Source organism: Monodelphis domestica, chromosome 3, assembly GCF_027887165.1.
Source record: "Monodelphis domestica isolate mMonDom1 chromosome 3, mMonDom1.pri, whole genome shotgun sequence".
Lineage (NCBI taxonomy): Eukaryota > Metazoa > Chordata > Mammalia > Didelphimorphia > Didelphidae > Monodelphis > Monodelphis domestica.
In genome coordinates, this window is record NC_077229.1 from 520,173,856 (window position 1) to 520,190,343 (window position 16,488).

Below are 16,488 nucleotides of genomic sequence, written 5' to 3' on the forward strand. Positions count from 1 at the left end.
TATAATTTTCTCCTAAAACCCCTGTTCCTTCCTCCCCTTCCCAACCATAAATCTGAATTATTTATATGTTCCCTCTTGTTCTTTCCTCACCAAATTCCCAACATAACAGTTTGGCGAGCCAGCTAGGAGGATATCATCTACAAATGTACTATTTTACTTTCCTTGAATGTTATTGTTTTAAGGTCTCTTCAAAATTTGAGAGAATTGACTTGGGCTATTGCAGAAACCTTGTGGAAGACGAGTGTAGGTCCACTAGGTACTCTCCCATGTGAAAGCAAAGATCTTTTGAGAATCCTCGTGTATTGGTATCAAGAAAAATGCTGAACATAAATCTACCACAGTGAAATATCTTGCGTGACTTGGAATGGATGAGATTATAGCAGCTGAGCTTTATTACATGATCTTTATTACATGATCCACAACTCTCAAATCCTGTATGAATCTATAGACCATGCTGCCATCTTGATCCAGCTTTTGTTTTTTTATTGAAAGTATGGGAGTATTGTATTCTGAGAAACATGGTATTATGGTCCCTTGTTGAATTAGGAACTCAATAATAGATCTTATTCTGTCTATAGTTTCTCAAAGGGTATTGAGGAACACAAGGAACTGGTCCTTCCTTAGTTCTCACTGTTACTGGAGTAGCTGATTGCAATAGGCCTACATCTGTGGAAGACTTTGACCATAAGTCTTCTGGTTTATCCTCAGGAATAGGCTAAATGGAATCCAACTCATTCTCTGCACGGACTGAATCTAAGAACAGAAATGGAAAAGCTTTCAGAGATTCTTCTGGGAGGTGTAATAATATATCCCCAGTGTCAGTATATTTAATCGTTGCTTGTAATTTATAAAGCAAGTCCCTCCTGAGAAGGTTCATTGGACATTCAGGCATACAAAGAAAATGCATGTTCCATGGATAAAGGACCTGAGTTATCATTTTAGGTTGTAATTTTGCTACTCTCTCTGGTTTTCCAGTAGCTCCAATCACTTCCATAGTAACAACAGCTTTACAATCTTTAGGAAGACTTTGCCAAACTGATTGCCTGGCTCCAGTATCCACCAAAATATCATATATCTGATCCCCTATAGTTACAGAAACATAGGGTTCAGTGCTATTTGGAGGCTGGAAGGTTTCAAGAACTGGTGCAAGCACAGTAACATAAATACAAAGCTCAGTCATTTCCTATCCATCCAAGTCTACATCTGCTTGAATTATGTGACTTTCCCAGGATTTTGTATTATCAGCTTTGAGATTATTCTCATTGGTCCTTAAATTCTCCATCTTAGTATCATTGTTCCCATTTCCAATTTCATTATTGTTATTTAATTTATACTCTTCATTAATTTTTCTTATTCTACATTCATTAGTATTTTCTATTTATATTATAATGATCTTTCTCTGTACAATTATTTACACTAATTATATCCTCCTTTAATTCCATTAATTCATTTGTATCACCATGTATCTTATTTTCATTATTCTTAATTTCATTTATCCTCAACTCTCTTCCATTTATACCACACTCATTTCTTGATTCATTTTTATATGTCTTAGGGGACATATATGCACTTCATAATGCACTAGAACTTTTACTCTGGTCACCCTTTACTACTTGGCTATATTTCTATATTTAGGTCTAACACTGGCATTTACCTATGATTCATAGTACTGAGATCCGGAGCTTGTTGTCCCTGGCAACAGGCATTCTGACATTGATTTTCATATCTATTTTGATTATTATTATTGTTCCAGCTGCTGTTATTATAATAATTATTATTGAATGGCCTATTAAACCCATCATTTCTGTTTAAGTTGTTTTCTAACTTGATTTCAGAATCTGAAGTCCTGGTACTAATGTCCAATCCAATCACAAAGGAAACAGAGCCTAGGATCTGATCTCCTCTCATTAGGCTTAGAGTTATTATTATACCTTGGCTGTATAGATCTCAAAGCAGCCACAGCCTTTATTTCCTTAATTTCACTTTTTTTAGCTTTCATTTCAGCTTCCTTTAATTTCCTTTTCAAGCTCTCAACAATGGAATCCCTATCATCAAATTTATCCTCTGGGTCATTTGTCAAATATGTAGCTTTTCTCCTTGATTCGCCAAGATCTAATTCTTCCCACTGGGGTAATTTGTTTTTAAAAATTGTCTAACCTTTGGGACTGCATTCTTTACAAAGACCCATTTGATGTATACAATAGTATTTTCTTCCAGTGCATCCATCTCTAATAGAGTTTCAGCTGCCTCAGTTATCCTTTCCAGGAAAACCACAGAAGCTTCAGAAATCTTCTGCTTTATAGCTTCAAATTTTGACCTTGCATTGGGCCTTTTAGTATATCTCCCAAAACCTCTAGGATTCCATCTCTTGCTTCAATCAACATATCATAAACCTCATCATCTGCCATATTCAGCTTTAAGTCCTGTGGCCAAGATTGTAACAGAGGATCTGTTCTTGTTTCCTCTATATACTTATTCCTCTTTCTCTTTGTTAGGACCTCTTTCATTAATAGGGCAAAATCATTGAAATCAGGATCATATAAATCAATTGCCCTATGCATTTCTTTAATCATTTTATTTGGATCATCATCAAAATTAGGAGTTCTACTTTTGATGGATTCAAGGTCCTCTGGGGAAAACCTCTTGTGCATCTTAACCTTATGTACCACATTTTGCTTAACCACTGGCATATCTCTTAGTGGACATACATTTACTATTTCTGCTGCTTCTTCCTCTTGTAGCCTATTTAGTTTTTTCCTTATATTGTTTAATTTGTTGTTGTCGTGTACATAGCTTTGGTTCCTATTAATGTTATTTATAAATTGCTCCAGTGTATCCATTTGATGTTTCATTTGTATAACCATGAGTTTTAAGTCAGAATCCCATTTAAACCAAGCTGCTAGATCGTTAAAGTGAGTTACACAAAGGCACACAGAGGCAAGAGACTTGTATACCATGCATCCACAGATAACAAGGGGTACATATGCCATAACATCACAGTTTCAGTTCCATCAGTGGCTTCATATAATCCATTTCAAAAATATAGTGATAGTAGCTAGGGAAGGATACAAACACAAAACAGAGAATAAAACTAACATATTGAAATAACATCATTATCATATTACTAAACATGTCTGCCGACTTGTCAGCTTCCATAATTAAATTATTATACAAAACAATATTATCACAATGTAATTTATACATACAACAAAGAAATAAACCAGAAATAAATTTCAAATTAAAAAAACAGGTGTTTTTTTCCCAAGATGGCCACTCCAAGATGGCTGCTGGGGGTCTGTGGTGCAGTTTTAATAACCCCTCTGAGGAAGCCAAGTCCTCAGAATTCTATTTGGCTTACCCCCTAGGCTCCTAGCCACCTAAAAATAGATCAGAATGTTGGCTCAAACTGCTTTTTTCTATGACTAAGAAATACAAACATACAAATAAACCTAGCCTTTTCTCCCTGTCTTTTATCTCATTAACATACAGACCTGGCTGGCTCTGCCAAACTTATGTTGGGAATTTGGTGAGGAAAGAACAAGAAGGAACATATAAATAATTCAGATTTATTGGTATAAATAACGAAAATGTACAAATCATCGAAGAAGTCAAAAGGAAGCAGAGCAGTCTGTGAATGGGGTCAGACATAGTTCCGAAATTGGCTGAACGGGTACTAAGTTCTTCATCTGTTCCTCTGCGATCTAAAAATGTCATGACAGCCATCTCATAGTTATTAGTGTCTCCCCACACTTTCCCTTACTCCTGGATGGTGTTGGATACTTTGAATATCTTCTCCTCCTTTGGATACATTGCATAACAAGCCCTTAGCACTCTTACAATATTTCCCCATCCCCAATTTCCTGCATACTTGGTACTACCTGGCTCCTTGCCCCATATTTGTACTCCTTCAGGCCATTTCTAGCGTTCTTATCAACACATCCAGGGTTAGGGTTCAAGTGTGGTGGCTCTACTCTCCTTTCTGGTGAAACGGGTTTGTAAAGAGTCATCTTTATACGTCTTTTCCATTTTCATCTTTTATTGCCTTTGTCATCATTTGGGTTAATCCTATCGTTCCAAACTTCTTTTAATTCATTTTATCTACCACGGCTTCTCTCTGCTTTATGAAACACCATCTCACGCATCAAGTTTGTGTTCTACATTGGTGCTGCCTTGGGTTGCCATCCCAACCTATGCGTAGTTTTGCTGACCAAAGAACCTCTGAGGCTCTTCTGGGCATTTTCTTGTGGAGATAGATATACAATTGTTATTCCTGTATAAAATGATTGTGTAAGAGCCAGTGTGGCATCCTAGATAGAGCATTGGACTTTGAGCCAGAAAGACCCATGTTCAAGTCCCGCCCATGTTATCTATTGTGCTACTCTGGGCAAGTCCCTTAAGATTTCGTGTCTCCAAGTAGTTCCACTAAGTTACAGGGAAAGTCCCGTACTCACCTGCTGGTTACAATAACTATGACATGGCTGTCATCTCAGAGGAACCGATGAAGAACTTGGTACCCGTTCAGCCAATGGAACTATGTATCGCATCCTCTGGGAATGTTCTCAAATAAGTGATAATAAGGACTAGGCTACTGGGGTTAAGTGACTTGCTCAGAATCCCTTAGCTAGGAAATGTCTGAGGTGTCTTAAAAAAGGATAAGAGAGAGAATGTTTTGTACCCCGAGGGTACCAGCCTCTGTCACAGAGGTCAGATTTGAACCTAGGGCCTCTCGACTTCATCTCCAGCCACTGAGCCACCTCCTGCCCCCAAGTGTATAGTGATTTAATTTGATGATTCTTACTCGGTTTATAAAATTTCTTCACCTTTTCATCCTCAGCAACAAATGTTAGTTCATAAGCTGCAGTTATTTTCATGAGGTTCTTAATCCAAATACTTATCAATACTCACAATGCAAAATGACCAGATAGCCTGTTAAATTTAATTTTTTTACATTATCATTTTAAAAAATGTTTGTTTTTATATTATGAATATTTACAGAATATGCTCACTTTGTGAGTTATTTTTTATAATATAAAACAATAGGAGATATCAATAGGATATGTAATGTAATCATAATAAAAAAGAGATCTCATCTGAAAGTTCATTCAGCAATTCTTATCTATACTACCCCCTATCTCTTGGTTTGTTTTTTTAAATTCACAATAATATATTTTCTCACCCACTACACTGGAAAAAATAAATGTCTGTTATTATTAGTGGAATACACCTATATTACTCTAATGCCTAGCCCTGTGCTTTATACAATATAACTATTTAATAAATGAGGGTAAGAACAAAGAAAGGCAAGGAAGCAAAGCAAGCGTCTCAGAATTTATTATTTACTCTCAAGAAGTAGTGTGTGTATTAAGCTTAAATTTAATCACCACAAATCAGATTAGCAGCTTTAGCAGCTAAAAAGATAAACCTTTTTTTAAAAAACATATTTACTTTATTAGTTTATAATACCAGGAATGCTAAAAAGAAATTTTATTGGCTTTTTTGTCAAGCTATTATTTTTTGTTGTTGTATATATGCCCATAGCTGTCAGGGTATGTGACATGTTTGTCTAAAACAGAATAATTTTCCTTGGGAGTCTACATTTCATCAACAATTTTCAAACAATGTCTTTATATCATAGAATTTTTGAATACCAAATAAGTTCTTTTAAAAAAACCTTACTTTCTGTCTTTCAACCAATGTTAGGTATCAGTGCTATGGCAAAAGAGCTGAAAGGGCTAGGCAATTGTAGTTAAGTGACTTGCCCAGAATCACAGATCTAGGATGTGTCTGAGGTCAAATTTGAACCCAGATCCTCCCAACTCCAGGCCTGGCCCTCTAACCACTGAGTTATCTAATCGCCCCTAAGAAAGAATTTTTAAAAGATAAGAGGGGAAAAGAAATCAGCAAACCTGTATTCCTTTTTTATATTTATCTTAAACATTCTCTCAGATTTAATTCATATAGTCACACATCAGTTCTAGCCCTGACTCAGACACAGAAGTCACTTGAAGTCAACAGACCTCACAATCTGCTAGATGATCTCTCTAGAAATTGAAGAGAAGGTATCAATCTGCATTAGTAGAAGGAATTGCCTCACCTTGGAGTTCTCCAGGACAATACATTTACAGGTCTAGTCCTTACCTTTTCTTTACGTTGTTAAATAAACTCAATTTCTAGTTATTGCAGTGTATCTTTTCATTACTTACACCATTGCTACAAAGAATTTGTAAATAAAACTAATTGTTATGCAGTATCCGCAGATCTAGAATTTCCTAGTGAAGTTGTATTGTTATATTGACACCGAAATTATTTTCCACCTAGTATTGCCCAGGCTCAGAGTGTATACAGTTCTGAAGTTATCTCTATAGAGATGGTCCCTGAACACCGTCTTTCTTATATGCATAATCTCTGTTTATGCATTTTATATACCAGACTTGTCTCCAAACTGATCTTCCTACCTGGCATTCCCTCACCTGTTGCCCTTCTCAGTAGCTTGTCTTCTTTTCCTGGAGGCACTCACTTGGCCTCCTCGAATCCTGAGTTTCCATCACATACTTTCCTGAAAGAATGTAAGCGTCAGAGTGAAGTGAGCAGAATCAGAAGAATATTGTCCACCATTAACAGCTATCCCATAAGATGAACGATTGTGAATGACTTCGCTGTTCTCAGCAGCACAATGATCTAAGAAAACCCCAAAGGACTCGAGATAAAAAATGATATCCACATAGATTTAATACAGATCAAAGCAGACCATTTCCCACTTTCTTTTCCTCATAGGGTTGTTTGCTTTAAATGAATCTTTTTTTCAAATGTGTAGCCTATATCAAATTGCTTGCCGTCTCTGGTTGGGAATGATAAAAGGGAGAGAATTTGGAACTCAGAATGTTAGAAAGAGAAAGCTAAAATTTGCTTTTACATGTAACTGGGAAAAAACATTACCGAAGGGGGAAAAAAGAATATAAGCTCCTTGAAGAAGCTTGGCAGAGATGTGGGATCATCTGAAAAACTAAGCCTATTTTCATGAGCACCAGAATATGGAAAGAGGATAAAATTAGAAGTATTTTTAACTCAAATATCAATGATTCTAGAATTAGAAGTTTCAGTTTATGGAGATATGCGATAGGCCTGGAAATAAGGGAGATGGAACAAAGGGAAAGGATTCTCATCTCAGCAGACAGTAAGTGAATCACATGGATTACAGAGCAGAATGCTGGAGTAATGCTTCCCCATCATTCTCTTCCCCTCGCTCCTCATTCATCTTCTTTTTTTCTTTTGCCCCTTCCCACCCCAGTCAGATTCTTCAGTAGCTCCCCCTCTGGATATTGCTATTTCTCACTGTCCCTAAGGTTGGTTTAACCAGTTGCCTCAAAACACTCCTCTACCAGACCTGTATCAGATTTGCAAAATGGTTGCTTTGGATGTCACCTTTTTTTCATTTCCTTTTCTTGTGCCCATAAGTATCCAAGATAGTCCACTAACTAAATTATGTTGAAGAATGTTCAATGGCACCTATATTGTCTTAAAGATAAAATGCAAAATCTTTGTCTCAAACGTATCTTTATAGACTGAGTACGTATTACTCTCCCTACTGCATCCTTCAATCCAGCCAAAATAGCCTTTTCGATATTCCATGTACACATTTCGTCTTTTCCTTTCTGTGCCTTTGTACAGTCTGTCGCTCATGTATGGAGTACTTTCTCCCTTATCCCCAGTCTCGTATCAACTCTCCGTTAAAGTCGTAGCCCCTGCAAGAAGACTTTCTTCCGTCATCCAGCACTCTCCCTTCTCCATGCTCCTCCATCCTTTCCAAGCTTTATAGACAGGCTGTCTTGGCTGCAAGTCTTTCTTCTGATACATGGCTGCGTAACTCTGGGCTGCGCATTTCTATCTTTCAGTGCCTCAGCCAATTCTTAAAGTCTCTAAGTTGCCAAATAGGTGCAAAAAACCTACTAAGTAATGCTGTGTGTCCTCAGACAGAGTAGCAAGTCACTTGAAGACACTTGACCTCCTCAATACACTAGTTTGATCTCTTTATACTTTGAAATAAATGTATAAATATGCTTTAGGAGAGGGAATTTCCTTACCTTGGGGTTCTCTAGGCCAGTGAACTCACAGGTCTATCCCTTATTATTTTATATTATTAAATGAATTCTATTCCTAGTCATTGTATTGTATCTATTCATTGCTTAAATATTACCAGAAAGCAAACTCTGTATAGAGATATGATCGTCCACATGGATCAACCTCATTAGAAGACAAAACAATTTGTCCGGCGTCCCTCTTTTTTAAACAGGATGCTTCTCGAGATACGGGAATGTATAATTCCCAATTTAGTCTACATTTACGTTGAAATGAAGCGATTGGTACCAAGAAGGATTGTTTATCTTTAGTCGTAATATCCCTGTCACTTCCTGGCACTGTCAGTACTCTTAGCTCATTTTAACTTTTTAGATAATCTTTAGAGTTCAGTTTAACAAGTGCTGGATTGTGTGGTCTCCTAGCTCTGGAATCTCCCCATTTTTTAGGGACCAGAAAGCTGGCAGAATTATCAGCCCCGTCAGCCACAACCTCCAGGAGTTTCCAGATCAAACCTTCCCAGCCTATTGAGGAAGTCCACTTTGACCAAAACCTGTGTGTCTAAATTGACAGCTTTCACAGTTCCATTTAGTCACGCAGAGAGAGAAAACAATCAGGGAGATAATTATTTAGTGGAGAAACTGTACCAGAAAGGAGCAGAACAGCCCACAGTTTTGTAACCATAAGGAAGAGAATATAAATGAGGACCCTTTTTCTCATTTTCTGGTCCTGTTAAAAAAGTTTTTAAGTCACGTGCCATTTTGTTCGTGAATAACTTCACAAAGGGAATTTGCTTTGGGGGAGATAGAGTAGACTGAAAGTCTGTTCATTTTAATGATAGTTTCCCATATGTTCCTCTCCTCCCTCGGCCTGGTTGACTGCATGGCCCATTTTCAGCCTAGAGGTACTTCTCCCACCTGGCTTACTTTTAACTGACCAGACTGTCAATTATGTGTTATCACCACCTATAACATTAGCAGGCATTCGGTTTGCTACTGAAATAACGTCTTGCTTCACTGCCTTTCTGGATACTCAGGATTTTTTTTTTGCCCTTGTCGTTTGAAATCACTTAAGATTGTTACTGTTTTCATTGGTGCATTCAAAATTAATCATAGAAAGGTACAGAGTATATGGGGAGAAAAGCATAACTTCTATTTCCCACATCATGGACCAGAATAAATAAACCATCATACTCGGGCTATACCAGCCAATGCTCAGGAAGTGATGGACACTACTATAATGACAGGATGATTAAGGAAAAAAAGAGTACATGATTGTATGGTAAATAACATGAGTATTTATGCAGACAAGAAGAGAAAAGAATCATTGAATTAGGTTCTTTAGGTGGTCAAAGAATTCTTTTTGTTTACTGAATTGTAAAGTTTAATAAGGAAAATTGTCAGGGGATGTTAACATTCCAGGAAAGGTATTGGCTACTACTTAAAAACAGCACTGACAAAAAGCAAGAGTCATGGGTCCGCTTCATTTTTAATTTAAGCTAATTCTGATTAAATATGTCCAATGTTCAAAACGAAAGAATTTTTACATAGTAAATAAGTTTTTATCTCTCCTTGTATTTTTTTAAGAAAGTAAATATATTTTACCATTGATGAAATTCTTCTCATGAACTCCTCTTTTTCTCCCTGCTTATTTATTTCTTGGGAAGGAAGCAATGAGCACCCTATAAATAATGCTTACATTTCAGTTTAAAAATGTATAGAATAGAAAAGCCTCTGCCAAGGAAGGTCAAATACTGGCGCAAGCTGACTCCATTTGTGAGCTAGACAATACTTAGATGTTGCATTTCTGAACTTTGTAAACAAATATACCGAATACAGTGAGCACATAGAAATGGTCCCAAGTCTTGCCTTTTCACTAATACATTTTAACCCCCACTAGAGATTCAACTTCTTTTCTAGTTGATCTTCAGAAACACAAAGAAAGCGGTCACCCCAAAACAAGCCTCACATTTGCAACATTTAAAAAACAAATGATAATTTGAAAATGCTCATTTAATCTTATTTGTTTGTCCACGTTTGTTTGGGTCATAGTTTTGTATTCTTGAGGATACCACAAGGGGCTTCTTCACTTCTATCTTTCCTAAAAATATTGCTTGTTAAACAGAAAACAGTCTTTGGCTATGAAGTCAAGTCATTGCAAAAAATTGTAGAACTACTCTTCCTTTCATCCTATAGCAAGTACAGAAATATTCATATTTTTTAAAATAGAGTCAAACTGGTTACTCTTAGTTTAGCTAACTTAATGAATCATATTGATACAGTAATAACCATAGTAATAGCTAGTATTTATATAGCATTATAAGGTTTACAAGATATTTTACATGTTAATTTATTAGATCTTCACAATCTTTTGAAGTCAGTGCTATTATTAAATACTTCATTTACAGATAAGGAAACTGGAGCACAATAAAGTACAATATAAGAAAACATATTGGAAATTTTTTAAGGAGTCTGGTATTCCCATTATATTGTAATACAGTAGAAAGAACACTGGTTTTTGGAGTAGAAAACAAAGTTTAAGGCCTAGTTTTGTTTTTTATTTCACCTCAGTAGACCTCAGTTTCCCTATCTGTAATATAAAATGAATTATTTCTAAGGTCTTTCCTAGGTCCATTTTTTCTGTGCTTATCCCAATATAGCAAATATACCTACAATTGTTTGAATTATAGAGTTACAAATATGTGTAGGTGATATGCATACAAGATATTAAATTTGATCTCTTTTTTTTCCTTCAGTACACCGATTTTTCTAAAGTTCTGTAATATAAAGGCTTTGGAAATTGTTGTACAAATAAAATAACCACAGCAAATGACTAATTTCATTTCTATTATTATTATTACTATTTGGTTTACACATGCCAAGAAGTTTCTTAACTATAGGTTTCATATAAGCTTTATATATAAAAGATATTAATCCTTTTGTTCAGTTTAAGGTCTATTTTCTAAGAGTGTTAGGCCATTTCTTTTGATTTTGCTGTGGTATAAAAATGGGTGGCAGAAGATATAGCCAGAGAGAAAAAAGAATCCACTAATACTTAATTTGCTTGTTAAAATACATTTATGACTAGCAGGGAACACTTCTTCTATAAGAAAGAAAAAATATTTTTAGCCTTAGCATTTATATTTAAAGTTCTCTCAGTTTAAATTTAACATTACTGATTTTTAAATGGTAAACGTAATTTGCTGCTTTAAAGTTTTCCTTTTGTGACTTCATCATTAAAATGGGTTTCCTAGTATCTAAGAAATAATCTGTGCTTTCAACAAAAGCCTTGATGGATTTTGCCTTTGGAAGTTATATAATTTTATCTTACCCAGAAAATATATAAAAGTATTGTAAACTCTGTGTGTGTTATTGGTAACCATCATCTGGTCATCAATAATTTATATCATTGATCAATAAATTTGTAGATTATGGGCATAATCAAGCAATTTTAATAACTGGCTTATTTAGGATCCTTTTTAAAGGCTCTTTAACATAACAAGAGGGTACTGATTTTAAACTCACAACATGGATATTATTTTTGGAGGAAATATTATTATCCCTATTCTATAGATGAACAGACTTAAGTTGTCTAAGATCCCAAGTTACGGTGGTTGTTTAGTTGTGTCTGACTCATTTTGACCCTATTCACTGTTTTTCTTGGCAAAGATACTGAAGTGTTTTGCTATTTCCTTCTCCAATTCAATTTACTGATGAAGAAACTGAGATAAACAGGATTAAGTGACTTGCCAAGGGTCATACAACAAGTAAGTTCTGGGGCCATATTTGAACCCAGGAAGATAAGTCTTCCTGATTCTAGGCCAAGTACTTTATCCACTCTACTACCTAACCAAGCAAGATTCCAAGAGCAAAGATCTAAAAGAGTGAATTTTCTTCCAAAATAAAGAAGGAATTGCCATTTTAAAAACTAATTAATTAATTTAGAATTTTTTCCATGCTTATAATTTGTATTCTTTCCCTCCCCACTTCTCCCTCCCCCCTCCCTTAGCCAAAGAGCAATTCAGCTGGATTTTACATGTATCACTGATCAAAATCTATTTCCATATTGTAAATATTTGCAATAGAGTGATTGTTTAGAGTCTAACACCCCCATTTATATCCCCATCAACCATGTGATCAAGCAATTGTTTTTTTCTTCTGCATTTCTATTCACACAGTTCATTCTTTGGATGTGGATAGTGTTCTTTCTTATAAGTCACTCAGAATTGTCCTGAATTATTGCATTGCTGCTAGTAGAGAAGAACATCATACTCAATTGTGCCACAATGTATCAGTCTCTGTGTACAATGTTCTCCTGGTTCTGCTCCTCTCACTCTGCATCACTTCCTGGAGGTTGTTCCAGTCTCCATGGAATTCCTCCACTTTATTATTCCTTTAAGCATGTTAGTATTCCATCACCAACATATACCACAATGTGTTCAGCCATTCCGCAATTGAAGGGCATCCCCTCGTTTTCCAATTTTTTGGCACCACAAAGAGCGCAGCTATGAATATTCTTGTACAAGTCTTTTTCCTAATTATCTCTTTGGGGTACAAACACAGCAGGGCTATGGCTGGACCAAAGGGCAGACAGTCTTTTGTCGCCCTTTGGGCATAGTTCCAAACTGCCTTCCAGAATGGGTTTGATCAGGAATTATGTCATTTCTGAGGAAGCTGGTTTCTACCAGGCTTGGACTCTGGTCTTGGATATCTCTCTACTCTGTAATATTCACATCTAAAATGATGGAGAAACAGAAGTCCTCAGCTTCATTCTAAAGCTATATGATTGTGAACCTGTGATAGTTTGACAAATTTACCACAAGGAGAATGTACAGAAAGAAAAGAAGGCCTTAAAACAGGATCACTAAGTAGGAGTCACATTGTATGTGATTATCCAGCTTCGTGTTCTGTCATCCTCCTGGAAATTGAGAAGTCAGACACAAAGAAGGGTCAGGAAAGAATACTTGTTGCAAGAAAATAAAGAGGTTTTCATGTAGGAAAATGTAGTTGTCAACAGTTTCAAATGCTATAAAATGATCAAAAGGGATGCCTGAATAAAGGCTTTTGGATTTGTCCATTAAAAAATCATTTGGCAATCTTGAAGAGTGTGATGAGAACCCAATTTTCCATCTCCTAAACAACATGCGGACTCAGGAACTTGTCCTATTTCTGAATATGACATAGTATGCTGAGGCCAGCAGGGCAATATAATTTTAGTCTCTTCATGTATTTAAAGTACTACCATGGGGAAGAAGAATCAGATTTGTTCTTTTTGACCTAGAGGACAGAACTAAGAACACTAGATTGAGGCTGCAAAGAGGCAAAGTTAGGCTTGTTGTCAGGAAAAACTTCACAATGAGTGAAATTCCATCCAAAAATGCAATGAGCTGCTTTAGGAGTTAAGACTAACAGATCACTTTTAAGGTAAGTAGTAAAGGAGATCCTGTTCAGGATCAAGTGGCTTCTTGTCCTTTCTCATTTAAGGTTTGATTCCAGACCCTTAATTTTTGAGAGAATTTTTATGTGTTTGGGAAAAGAAAAGCTAGACTAGGGGTTATCTCGTGACTTTGTTGTTTGTTTGTTTGTTTGTTTTTTTTCTTTTTTAAACAGCCTCTGCAGACAGTTAGTCACTAAGACTGTACATTTGGGATATCAAAGGGGTTTAATGTTTCAGCGTAATTCACAGCTCTCTGAATGAAGAAAATTTTATTTTGCACAATGATGAGATTTTTACTTCGCCATATTAACCTCTATTTGGATATATTCTATTCAGAGAATGTATTTCCTACATTCAGGCCTTAATGTAATGTGTTACAGGTGGTTAACAGATATTTGTGAATTATATTGAACTGAACTTGTAAATATTACAACACTGGTCCACCAGAGAATTTATAGTTAGTGAAAAATAGAATGTCAACAACTTATCTCATGAAGATGGTAACTACATCAAGACCAATAATTATCTGTTTTAAATAGAGGAATATCTTGAAAAGGGATTAGAGGTTTTTTCTCCACCAAAAAAAAAGCAATTCAACCCATTTCAAGAAACTTTGATTGTTAGCAAGGCAGCCTGTTTTGCGGTTTTATTTTTTCCTATAGAATGGATTTGCTTAATTTTAGAGACAAAAAGTATATAGTAGATTAAAAGTAATAGCAAGTCAGCTACACAATGAAGAAAAGAAATCCTGTCTAGTAATATTTTTTGAGGAGAAACTATTCATGAGTATTTTATCATCATTAATAATTTTAAAACCATGATGAATAACTGAACAAATTATTTTAATAAAGAATTATGTTCCACATGGGAAAAGAAAGTTATTAGTCATTGCTAATTCTTTTAGGTCATTAAAAGCCTTGAGAAGAGAGATTTTGCAAAGTAGTACCTTTGTACTTTGAAAAAGTTACAGGCCTCCAGTTATATGATTAGTTCATTCTTAATACTTGTGTTTTCTTGGGCAGGTCCCTTTACCACTCTAGACTTCAGATCCATCCTATATAAATGAAGGAGTTTGTATTAGATGGTCTCTAAGGGCTTTTCTAGCTGTAAATCTAAATGTGGGAGTGTCATCATTTTTTGTGGTTTTCTTTAGTGATGACTAGCAACACTGCTTCAGGAGAAAGTTTGGGGGGTTATGTCAAGGGGGAGGAGAAGGTAGTATTAAACAATTTAAATTTATTTTAAGTAGAGAATATGTTCATAATTCAGAAATGAATACATATATGATCATAAATATGTAAAGAAATATATATGAACCAAATATCCTATTACTGATCATCTCTAAGATTCCTCTCATAGAATGATAAGTAATGCAGCTGTAGAGAAATAAGGCATCCATCATAATTTGATTATAAGACCCCTATACTTTAATAATGGAGGAGTTCTGAAAATTCAGATAGACTTAAGATAGTATTAAAGCTACAGCATTTATTTTGTGTGTTAATATAGGAGAAAGCCTCTGATAAAGTGTAGGAAATTTACCATAACGAATGCATTTCCTTTCACTCAACTGTGGCATGGTACAGATTAAATTCAACAGTATATGTAATATATTCTTAATTCCTAAAGGGGAAATTTAGGATTCACTAAGGAAGACTAATGTGGAAAATGTTATATTCTTTTACATTTTATAGGACACGAACAGATGGAAAGAATTATGTCAATTGGTAGAAAAATTTGTATGCAGTATAGCACACCTCTAAAGAGTTTTTAAAGCTAGTTTTCCAAGAATATTTAAGTAACTTTTCATTACTTCTCTTAGTTTATTAACCACAAACAAAAAGATATTTTGAAATTTTATTTTAATTTCTTTCCTCTAGATCACTATTGAAAGTATTGTTTTTGTCAAAAGTATTGATTTAAATCTAGAAAAACCAATTAATTCACAAACGTTTATAAGTCTACTCTCTGCCAGGTGTTCTGTTTAAACAGGGAGATAAGGTGATTTGCTCACAAACCCAGATTTCCTCAATTCTTTATACTATGATCTTTCCATCATGCCACATAGATACTTCATGAACATATTTTTGTTTGTTTGTTTTTCAGCCATGAACAATATTTTTATTTGTTTTCCTCAACTCTGCTCATTTATTAAAAGGGAGAATTTCTTAGAATAGGTCACAGGATAGTATTAGTAGGTAAGGAGAGAGTTGAAAAAAAAGATAAAGATCATCAATAAAAACATAAAATGCACAGAAGACATAAAGAAGCTTAGGAGTCATAAATAAGATGATTTTTGTTACATAAAATTTAATATAAAGGGTTTTTGAGTTACCAATTATTTTATTTTTATATAACAGTACCATAATTTTTTTTATTTGTTTTAAATGTGTAACAAATATTATCCAAGGGAAACAAATATATATCATATTCTTTTTTTCACCTCCCATCTATCCTCTTCCCTCCCAAGAAGGCAGGTAATATGGTATAAATTGTATATATATTATCATATAATACATATGTCCATGTTCTTCATGTTATGAAATAAGACACATATTGCCGACACGAGAAAAATTAAAAAAGGTGTGTTTCAGTCGGCATTCAGACTCCATGGGCTCCTTCTCTGGCAGTGGGCGTCCTTTTTCATTATGAGTTATCTTGGATTTTTGCCTTGTTGATGCTCCTGCTATTGCTGTGTACAGTGTTCTCCGGGTACTACGCATGTCTGCTCATTGTTGTATTCCACTGCAAATAACATACAACAAGTTTTTCAGCCATTTCCCAATGGATAGAGATCCCGTCCGTCTCCGCTCTTCTGCTGGAACTACGAAAAGAAAGCTGCTGTGAATATGTTAAGAAGTATCATTTCTTTGGCTTTTTCCTTGATCACATTAGGAAATAAACCCAGGAGAGGCATTACCGGATCAAAGGGCAGACGCAGTTTTAGAACTCTGAGTATAATTCCAGATTTCTTTCTGA

General features: G+C 35.3%; 1 protein-coding gene across 2 annotated transcripts in view; it reads left to right on the forward strand.

The window, feature by feature from the left end:
• The window catches only part of FBXL17 (F-box and leucine rich repeat protein 17), a 449,402-nt gene that overhangs the window by 390,960 nt on the left and 41,954 nt on the right, over nucleotides 1-16,488 (forward strand). The window lies entirely within an intron of this gene.